The following is an 11,257-nucleotide window of genomic DNA, read 5'->3' on the forward strand; positions in this document are numbered from 1 at the left end:
CTTTGAAGATGGGGCGATTAGTTGTCTGTCGGACAACTAGGGCCCTATGAAGTTAAGTGACTGGCCCAAGGTCACCCCACAGGCAAGTGGCAGTCAGGATTAGAACTCAGGTCCTCTGGCTCCCAGGCCCATACTCTTTCCACTAGACCAAGCTGCTGCTTCCCATCATTTTCTATCCAGTCAATCAATCAGTAGTATCGGCTGAATGTCTACTGAGTTGTTGGCACTCTTGTAAGAGTGCAATAGTAGCAAGACAAAGAGTCCCTGCTCTTGAGGGGAAGTCAGATAAACATGCTTTACAGAGGGTGAAAGCAGGAGGAAGAAAAAGGGTAAAGCAGGAAGCAGTGCAAGCATATCAGGACAAAGCATGTGAACAGTCCAGGCAATCAGAGTTTGTCAGAAGAACATTTCTTGATTCCTCAATAGCATTCTATTCAGGAGGAATGAAAATATGTGGTCCAGCTGAACTCCCAGTGATGGAGAGCCCATGATTCCCCCTCTAGATTCTGAACTCATTGTGGGCAGGAATGTGTCTTTTGTTATAGTTTACTCTCCCAAGTGCTTAGTGCAATGCTTTGCACACAGTAAGTCCTCAATAAATAGGACTGAATGAATTGAATGCATGATTCAATATTATTTAATAATAATAATGGTGGCATTTGTTAAGCACTTACTATGTGCAAAGCACCGTTCTAAGCGCTGGGGGGGGGATACAAGGTGATCAGGTTGTCCCACGTGGGGCTCACAGTCTAATCCCCATTTTACAGATGAGGTAACTGAGGCCCAGAGAAGTGAAGTGACTTGCCCAAAGTCACACAGCTGACAAGTGGCAGAGCCGGGATTTGAACCCATGACTTCTGACTCCCAAACCCAGGCTCTTTCCACTCAGCCATGCTGCTTCTCAAATTTGAATCAGTGCACTGATGCTTGACCTTTTGAGGGTGATTTTAGACAATGTATTACCCTTGTGAGCCTGGACTACTGCAGAGGGTTAGATCGAGGGGGAAAAAGATCTTGGAGGAAATGTGTCGCGAGGAGGGGCCCTCTCTCTTTTTCCCCTATTCCTAGAAGCTCTTTCTTCATCCTAATAGTGTGTCTGACTTTCAATCCTTTCTCTGGCACTAACTCTCTATGTAGCACTGGGGTTAGTCTCTTCTTTGTTTCCCCTTCTAGAAAATGGGGATCTCAGAGGTTCCCCACTTTCCTGTGGCCCAGAGAATCACAGACAAGAAGCATCAGCTGGAGGCCTCAGAGGGTGTCCTGGGGGGCAGGGTTTGAGCCCAATCCAGTAGATCTACAGAGACAATAATGTCAGTCATTGCTTTCTTTACTGGGGGATGTAATTGGGCTGAAGAAGAGATCAAAAGCTCCAGCAGAGGGGAAAGTTTAGATCTGAAGCAACAGGTGGTGCTTGTTGTATTAGTGAGCAGGTCTTATCGGTTTTTTTTTTTTTAGTGTGGGGATTTAAATAGTGGGAGAGGGATTACTCTCACCTCCTTCAAAGCCATATTGAAGACATCTTCTCCAGGAGACCTTCCCTGACTAAGTCCCCACTTTTCTCTTCTCCCACTCCCTTCTGTGTCACCCTGACTTGCTCCCTTTGTTCTTCTCCCCTCCCAGCCCCAGACCACTGTGTATAAATCTGTAAATTATTTGTTTTTTATTAATGTCTCCCTCCCCCAGCCTTTAGACTGTGAGCTTGTTGCGGGCAGGGAATGTGTTTATTCTTGTATTGTACTCTCCCAAGCGCTTAGTACAGTGCTCTGCACACTGTAAGTGCTCAATAAATACAATTGAAGGAATGAATGATAATAATTGTGGTATTTAAGCACTTTCTATATGCCAGGCACTCTTCTAAGTGCTGGGGTAGATTCATTCATTCATTCGATCGTATTTATTGAGAGCTTACTGTGTGCAGAGCACTGTACTAATCGCTCGGGATGCAAGCTAATCAATTTGGATGCAGTCCACATCCCACATGGGGCTTGCAGTCTTAATGCCAATTTTACAGATAATGCAACTAACAGAGAAGTGAAATGATTTGCTGGAGGTCACAAAGCAGACAAGTGGTGGAGCCAGGACTAGAATCCAGAACCTTCTGATTCCCAGCCTGTGCTTTTTCTACTAGTCCACATTCTGTGTGTCATGACCACTTTTCCCTGGCTTACTTTCTCCATAGGTGTTAAATTCTGATTAACTTGTATCTACCCCAGCACAAGTGCTTAATAAGTACCATAATCATTATTATTGTTATTATTATTATTATTATTCTGGGCCCCTAACACTTTGGCCAATGAAGAAGGATGACAAAGTCTTGCCTCTGAACCATCTGTGGTGTTCTCTGTGAAATTTCTCCCCTCTTAACCTGCTAGGACACCCAGCCCTGGGAGACTGCTGCCGCAAGAACTCAAGATTGGCATTGGCATTGAGAAGCAGCATGGCATAGTGGAAAGAGCCCGGGTTTGGGAGTCAGGGATCGTGGGTTCTAATCGCAGCTCCGCCACTTGTCAGGTATGTGACTGTGGACAAGTCACTTCACTTCTCTGGGCCTCAGTTCCCTCATCTGTAAAATGGGGATTAAGACTGTGAGCCCCACGTGGAACAATCTGATTACCTTGTATCTCCCCCAGCGCTGAGAACGGTGCTTGGCATATAGTAAGCGCTTAACAAATAGCATCATTATTATTTCTCCGGCTGGCTCAGGATGTGGAAACAAATGAGAAAGCTGCCCAGTCTTTCCACAGTGTTTAGTGCAATTCCTGGCACATAGAAAGCGCCTAACAAATACCTCTGCCTCTCACCTCCCTTCTCCCCTTCTGCCTTCATCACCCACCCGAACGTCAGCAGGAAGACCCCTTCCATTTTTGTATGACTTGTGCATTATCAGCTGTCTGCTTCTCCCAGCCTGCCTCTGCTGCAGCAACCAAATCACAGAACTAAAAAATGACAGAGTTGGGAGGCATCTAACAGGGAGCACTTGTTCCCCAAGTTCATAGGCATCTTTGCTTTCCCTTTATACCCTCCTGTCTTTCTCTCCTGCAGCAGGCCAAGCCCAATGGCAGTTCATTTCATTTCATTTTGGGGCCCTTGTACAGGGCAACACATAGAGGCTTTTGACAAAAAATATCGGCCAACTGATAATTCGGGAAAAATTCAACATTCTCCACTTATCCCTTGTCTGCTTTCTCTGTCTCTTCAGTCCTCAGGGATATTAACCAGTCCCTCAAAAGACAACTCTCCTGGTCACAAGTCAATCAGAGACATTTATTGAATGCTTACTGTGGGAAAACATTGTACTAAGTGCTCATTTTCTCTTAATAACCAGTAATAAGCATGGTACTTGTTAGGTACTTACTATGTGCCCTGCACTGTTCTAAGTGCTGGGGTTGATATGTTCATTCATTCATTCAATTGTATTTATTGAGTGTTTACTGTGTGCAGAGCACTGTATTAAGCGCTTGGGATGTACAAGTCAGCAACATATAGAGACAGTCCCTACCCAACAATGGGCTCCGTCAGGTTGGACACAGTCCATGTCCCACATGGGGCTCACAGTCTTCATCCCCATTTTACAGATGAGGGAACTGAAGCACAGAGAAGTTAAGTGACTTACCCAAGGTCATATAGCAGGCTTGTGGCAGAGTCAGGATTAAAACCCAGGTCCTCGGACTCCCAGGGTCATGCCCTTTCTACTGGACCATGCTGCTTCCCTTCTCCCAGTTGCTTCTGTGTCACTGTTGCCCTTGTTCACTCCTCCCTCAGCATTTATATACATATCTGTAATTTATTGATTTATATTAGCATCTTTCTCCCCCTCTAGACTGTAAGCTTGCTGTGGGCAGAGAACATGTCTACCAATATTTTTGTATTATACTCTCTAAGCCCCTCTCAGGGTTGCACCTGGAGAGTTTCCAGTACTCTACCAGTCTCGGCTATGGGAGGGAGAGTCAAGCAGAGGCCTGTCCATTCCATTCCTAGCCTGGCCCGTGGCTAGCAAGTGGCAGGCAATTGGCTACAAATCAAAACTCACCCATGCTGGGCAGCAGCGGTATGGGAGAGAGTCGAGGGCAGAGACTCGAGTTTACTGCGTGGAAGGAGGCAATGGTCAACCACTTCCAGATTTTTACTAAGAAAACTCTATGGATCCACTACCAGAATGATTGCAGGTGGAGGTGGGGTGTTCTGAGAGAGATGTGTCCGTGGTGCCGCTATGAGTCCGAAGCGACTCGATGGCATAAGACAAGCCCTTAGTACAGTGCTCTGCACACAGTGAGTGCTCAATAAATATGATCAATTGATTGACTGTATGGCGGGCTTGGGAGAGTACAGTACAGTAAAGAAGGTAACACAATCTCTGCCCTCGAGGAGCTCACTGACTAGGAAGGAAGCCAGATATTTATGTACAGATGGATATGTACATAAATGCTGTGGGGATGGGGGAGGAATGACCCCCAAAATGCTTACGGGGTTTCAGACCCAAGCGCATAAGTGATGGAGAAGGGAGGTAAAGAGGGGAAGTGAAAGCCGGGGAAGGCATCTTGGTGGAGGTAATAGTAAGCAATGAAGGTATTTATTTAGCGCTTACTATGCGGCAAGTACTGTTCTAAGCACTGGGACAGATCCAAGGTAATCAGGCTGGGCACAATCCCTGTCCCACAGTGGGCTCACAATCTTAATCCCCATTTTACAGATGTGGTAACTAAATCCCAGAGAAGTGAAGTGACTTGCCCAAGGTCATCCGGCAGACAAGTGGCAGAGCCAGGATTAGAACCCAGGTCCTTCTGACTCCCGGGCCCGGGCTCAATCCACCAAGGCCAGACTGCTTTAGGAGGGCTGAGAACCCAAGAAGTGCTGTCGTGGAAATCGGGTCTGGCCCCTTGTGCACGCTTAGCCCAGGGAGCTGTCCAAGCATTTCAGAGGATTATGTAACAGGTCAGCCAGGGCTGGGGATTCAGTAACACTTCCAGGCCAACATGCTGAACTGCCTGGGCTGGATTTGGCAGGAGTCAGGGTTTGGGCTTAAGGGTCTGGGAGTACTGGCAGATGTTTTTGGTGGGTTTTTTTTCCCATAGTATTTGTTAAGCGCTTACTATGCACCAGGCACTGTACTACGCGCTGGAGAAGGTATTTAGGTTGGACACAGTCCATATCCCACATGGGGCTCACAGTCTTAATCCCCATTTTACAGATGAGGGAACTGAAGCACACGGAAGTTAAGATGGTTGGGGGAAGGAGCCGGACTTAATGGGAAGAGGGAAGAAGAAGTTGATGAGTTGGTGCTGATTCCCTTTGGCAGAACATTCCATGCCCTCTCTGAATAACCACATGCATTAACCCCAGGGAGAAGACATCAAATGAAAGACCCCTTAATTTGGAGCTAGAGTCAGTCCCTTCACCTGAATTTGGACTGGGGCCTCTCACTGGCGCGACTGAGTTCATTTAAACTTCAGAGCTTGTCCTGTTGTAATGCCGAGGAAGGAAAGCTTAGAGAAGCAGCATGGCCTAGTGGAAAGAGCACAGGCCTGAGAGTCAGAGGACCTACATTTTAATCCCAGCTCTGCCATTTAACTGCTCTATGACCGTGAGCAAGTCGCTGAACTTCTCTGTGCCTGTTTCCTCATCTGTAAAATGGGGATGCAATACCTGTTCTCCCTCCTACTTGAGCCCCATGTGGCACCTGATTATATAAATAAATTATATAAACTATAATTATATATAAACTATATATAATTATATATTATAGTATATAATATATTATACATAATATTATATAATATATTATATATACCATATATTATATAATTATATATAAATTATATAAATAAAAACAATTGAATGAATATTGTCATTCATTTCATTCATTCAGTCATATTTATTGAGCGCTTACTGTGTGCAGAGTACTGTACTAAGCGCTTGAGAAGTACAAGTCGGCGATATATAGAGACGGTCCCTACCCAACAATGGGCTCCCAGTCTAGAAGGGGGAGACAGACGACAACTTGACACTTTAGCCAGTGTTCCTGTCCCCCTCGTCCCCCTCTCCATCCCCCCCATCTTACCTCCTTCCCTTCCCCACAGCACCTGTATATATGTATATATGTTTGTACATATTTATTACTCTATTTACTTGTACATATCTATTCTATTTATTTTGTTTTGTTAGTATGTTTCGTTTTGTTCTCTGTCTCCCCCTTCTAGACTGTGAGCTCGCTGTTGGGTAGGGACTGTCTCTATATGTTGCCAACTTGTACTTCCCAAGCGCTTAGTACAGTGCTCTGTACACAGTAAGCGCTCAATAAATATGATTGATTGATTGATTTAACAAATACCACAATAACAATAGTAATAAGATGCTTTTTCTGCTGCCTGTGCCCAACTCACAGGACCCTTAGGCTCTGACCTCTGACCTCACTAGGACTCTCTTCCAGCCACAGTCCTTCTGTTAGTGCTATTGGGAAGGTGGTCTAGGGATTCAAGGGAGTAAAATTCATGATTCATTGGTGCTGGTTACATCTTAATCTCAGAACACATTCTTTTTCTTACATCATTCAGGAACTACTTGTGATTCTTCTATAGTTCCCAAATATTTAGTATAGTGCATTATACTCAGAAGGCATGCAATTCCATTACTACTGCTCCTATGAAGCATGATCAGATAGAATGGGGATGGATGATTATTTATCGAATACCCATCCCCCTCCTCCCTCCCTATGACTGTGCTGGGTGGTCTTCTTAAACCTAGTTCATTCGTGTTTTTTGGTTTGTTTTTTATGGTATTTGTTAATAACTTACTATGTGCCAGGCAGTGTTCTAAGTGCCAAGATAGATACAAGATCATTGGGTTGGACACAGTCCCTGCCCCACAGAGAATTCACAGTCTTAGTCCCCATTTTATGGATGAGGTAACTGAGGCACAGAAAAGTCAAGTGACTTGTCCAATGTCCCACAGCAGACAAGTGGAAGAACTGGGATTAGGCCCCAGGTCTTCTGACTGCCGTGGCCGTGGTCTTGTCACTAGACCACGTTGCTTATTTCTCCTTTTGACTCCTCATCTCTCTTTAGCCAGTGCTTCCAGCATGGCTCAGTGGAAAGAGCACGGGCTTTGGAGTCAGAGGTAATGGGTTCAAATCCCCGCTCTGCCAACTGTCAGCTGTGTGACCTTGGGCAAGTCACTTCACTTCTCTGGGCCTCAGTTACCTCATCTGTAAAATGGGAATTAAGACTGTAAGCCCCCCGTGGGACAACTTGATCACCTTGTTACCTCCCCAGCGCTTAGAACAGTGCTTTGCACGTAGTAAGCACTTAATAAATGCCATAATTATTATTACTATTTATTTATTCCAAGGTGCAGGTTTACAGCACCCACACCCCTACCATTCTGATTGGGTCATCATCAGAGAAGCAGCATGGCCTTGTAATAATAATAATAATAATGCTAGCATTTATTAAGCGCTTACTATGTGCAAAGCACTGTTTTAAGTGCTGGGGAGGTTACAAGGTGATTAGGTTGTCCCTCGGGGGGCTCACAGATTTCACCCCATTTTCCAGATGAAGTAACTGAGGCCCAGAGAAGTGAAGTGACTTGCCCAAAGTCACACAGCTGACAATTGGTGGAGCCGGGATTTGAACCCATGACCTCTGACTCCAAAGCCCGGGCTCTTTCCACTGAGCCACGCTGCTTTAGTAGAAAGAGCATGGGCCTGGAAGTTAGAAGGACCTGGGTTCTGATCCCGGCTCTGCCGCTTGTCTCCTGTGGGACCTTGGGCGAGTCACTGCATTTCTCTGCACATCAATTCCCTCATCTCTAAAATGAGGATTTTAAATCCTACTCCCTCCTACTTAGACGACTGTGAGTCTCATTTGGGACAGAGACTGTATCCAACCTGATTATCTTGCAACTACTGCGGTGCTTCCCCTCTCTGGATGGCACCTGGAGATTTTCCAGGACTCTACCAGCCTCGGCTATGGGAGGGAGAGTCAAGCAGAGGCCTGTCCATATCGTTCCTAGCTTGGGCAGTGGCTAGCGAGTGGAAGGCAATCGGCTACAAGTCAAAACTCACCCGTGCTGGGCAGCGGCAGCGTGGGAGAGAGTCGAGGGCGGAGACTCAAGTTTACTGTGCGGAAGGCGGCAATGGTAAGACATTTCCATATTTTCACCAAGAAAACTCTATGGACCCACTACCAGAACGATTGTGGATGGAGAGCGGGGCGTTCTCGGGGCGATATGTCCGTTTCTCGCTATGGGTCAGCAACGACTCAACAGCTAAGACAAGACTGTAGTGCTTAGTAATAATAATAATAATAATGATGGCATTTGTTAAGCACTTACTATATGCAAAGCACTGTTCTAAGCGCTGGGGGGGGGGATACAAGGTGATCAGGTTGTCCCATGTGGGACTCACAGTCTTAATCCCCATTTTTACAGATGAGGTAACTGAGGCTCAGAGAAGTGAAGTGACTTGGTACAGTGCTTGGCATGCACTAAGTACTTAGCAAGTATCATGACTAGTGGTAGGTGAAATTGGGGCATACGTCTGCCAATTCTCTAGATTAGCATTGGTACTGAGAGTGGACCAATGAATATCGCGGCCCTTCCCTGGAGACATTTGGGCGCAAAGTTGTCTGTGGGAGACCCACTCCTTTCTTAGGTGGAATCTGGTTTGGAAAATTGTGTTTGTTGTTGTGTTGCACTCTCCCAAGTGCTTAGTACAGTGCTTTGCATGCAGTAAGCGCTCAATAAATGCGATTGAATTGAATCACGTAGCTTAAATTTTGCTTAAGCTCTTAGTGAGGTCATTAGTATAAGCTTCCTTCTACCACCAGGGAACACCACTCCTTCACAGAAAACTTGCAGGCATAACCCTTGGGAGGCAATAATAATAATATTTTTAAGTGGTTACTTTAATAATAGTATTTGTTAAACACTTACTCTGTGCCAAGCACTGTTCTAAGCACTGGGGTAGATACAAGGTAATCAAGTGGGACCTCAAGGTCTCAATCCCCATTTTGCAGATGAGGTAACTGAGGTACAGAGAAGTTAAGTGACTTGCCCTGGTTCACACAGCAGATAGGTGGCAGAGCCGGGATTAGAACCCACGACCTCTGACTCCCAAGCCTGTGCTCTTACCACTGGACCATGCTGCTTCATGTGCCAATCACTAGGGTAGATATCAATCAGGTTGGATACAGTCCTGGATACAGTCCCTATCCCACCTGGGGCTTACAGTGTTAATCCCCATTTTCCAGAAGAGGTAACTGAGGCCCAGAGAAATGCTCTTGGGAGAGTGCAACACAACAACAAACACAACTTTCCAATCCAGATTCCATCTAAAAAAGGACTGGGTCTCCCACAGACAACTTTGCACCTAAGGGAAGAGATGCAATATTCATGGACCACTCACTGCAGCCCGGGTTCTTGCCAGTAGGCCATGATGCTTCTCAGATGGGAAGCGGGTTATTTCCATGTCCGAGGGGGCCGGAGACGGATGCCATCTGGGGGGCTTTCCCCCGAGATCAGGGCAACCACCTGCAGCACAGCACAACTCCTTGCAGGACCCACCCACATCTTCTTTCCCTGGCCGACGGGAGCCATCGGCGGTTCCTCTCTGCTCTCCATCTGATTCATCCAGGGCTGCGGATTCATTCAATCGTATTTATTGAGCGCTTACTGTGTGCAGAGCACTGTGCTAAGCTCTTGGAAAGTTCAAGTCAGCAACATGTAGAGACGGTCCCTACCCAACAATGGGCTCACAGCCTAGAAGGGGGGAGACAGATAACAAAACCAAAACATGGCGACAGGTGTCAATACCATCAGAATAAATAGAATTATGGCTCCATACACATCATTAATAAAATATATAGAATAGTAAATATGTACAAGTAAATAGAATAATAAATCTGTACAAGTATATACAAATGCCCTTCCCACCCTCCCCTTTTCTCCACGGAGCTGAATCGAAAAGCCGGCAGCTCGGTTTGGGCTCGTCTCCCGGCCGCAGCCACGTGGAAGGGACCCAGGCCCCACCCGTGGGATTCTTAGAAACCTCAGCTCGGGCAGCAGGTCACGGGGAGGCCCCATGGGCATGGAGGAGGAGGTGAAGGGAGCCATTTCCCTGCCTGAAGCCGTAGGATCAGGCCTCCTCCTCCTCCCTAAACCGGCCTCGGAGCCCTTGGAAAGCCCCGACCTGTCCCCATTGCCCTGGCCTGTAAATCGCAGCTCCTTTTCCTCCTTCCCTCAATTTTCTCAGCTTTGATGACGCCCTCTCCAACTGCGATCCCCACAGCACCCAGAAAGAGCTGGGTAGCAGCGTGGCTTAGCGGAAAGAGCAAGGGCTTGGGAGTCAGAGGTCATCATCATCATCAATCGTATTTATTGAGCACTTACTGTGTGCAGAGCACTGTACTAAGCGCTTGGGAAGTACAAGTTGGCAACATATAGAGACAGTCCCTACCCAACAGTGGGCTCACAGTCTAAAAGGGGGAGACAGAGAACAAAACCAAATATACTAACAAAATAAAATAAATAGGTCGTGGGTTCTAATCCCAGATCTGCCACATGGCAGCAGTGTGACTTTAGACAAGTCACTTAACTTCTTTATGCCTCAGTAACCTCATCTGTAAAATGGGGATTAAGCTTGTGAGCCCCACGTGGGACAACCTGATCACCTTGTATCTACCCTAGTTCCAGCGCTTAGAACAGTGCTTTTTCACACAGCGCTTAACAAATGCCATCATCATTATTATTATTATTGGGGTGGATTCAAGCAAGTTGGGTTGGGCAGAGTTCCTGGCCCACGTGGGGCTTCCAGTCTCATTCCCCATTTTACAGATGAGGTAACTGAGGCCCAAAGAGCTGAAGTGACTTACCCAAGGTCACACATCAGACAAGGGACGGAACAGGAATTAGAACCGACAACCTTCTGACCTCCAGGCCCGTACTCTGTCCGCCGCGCCCTCTGGTTCAGGGCTCTGCACACAGTAAGCACTCAATAAATGTCACCGATTGATCAAAGAGTCAAATATCTATGAGAACTCTCTGGAAATATTCCAGCTCACCCATAATATGGCAAACTGACTCAGAATGTTTTAATGCAGAGCCACTGTTAGAACCAAATCTCTTCTCCAGTTCCAAAGGCAGCAGGGAGCCAAAGGACAAAGTGGTATTATATGGGCCATCAGGGTACATGGTTTCTGTTCTTGGCTCTGTTTCTGGATTTGGATGAACCCTTTACATTTTCTAGCATCCTTTCTGTTGGTAA

At 46.4% G+C, this 11,257-nt stretch overlaps 1 non-coding gene across 1 annotated transcript; it reads left to right on the plus strand.

The window, feature by feature from the left end:
* The first annotated feature begins 3,882 nt into the window (after nucleotides 1-3,882).
* On the plus strand, nucleotides 3,883-4,020 carry LOC119934931. The gene has a single exon (XR_005453040.1). It is a non-coding gene; the product is annotated as a small nucleolar RNA SNORA7 (small nucleolar RNA).
* The last annotated feature ends 7,237 nt before the right edge of the window (nucleotides 4,021-11,257 follow it).

This window comes from Tachyglossus aculeatus, chromosome 1 (assembly GCF_015852505.1).
Source record: "Tachyglossus aculeatus isolate mTacAcu1 chromosome 1, mTacAcu1.pri, whole genome shotgun sequence".
Classification (NCBI taxonomy): domain Eukaryota; kingdom Metazoa; phylum Chordata; class Mammalia; order Monotremata; family Tachyglossidae; genus Tachyglossus; species Tachyglossus aculeatus.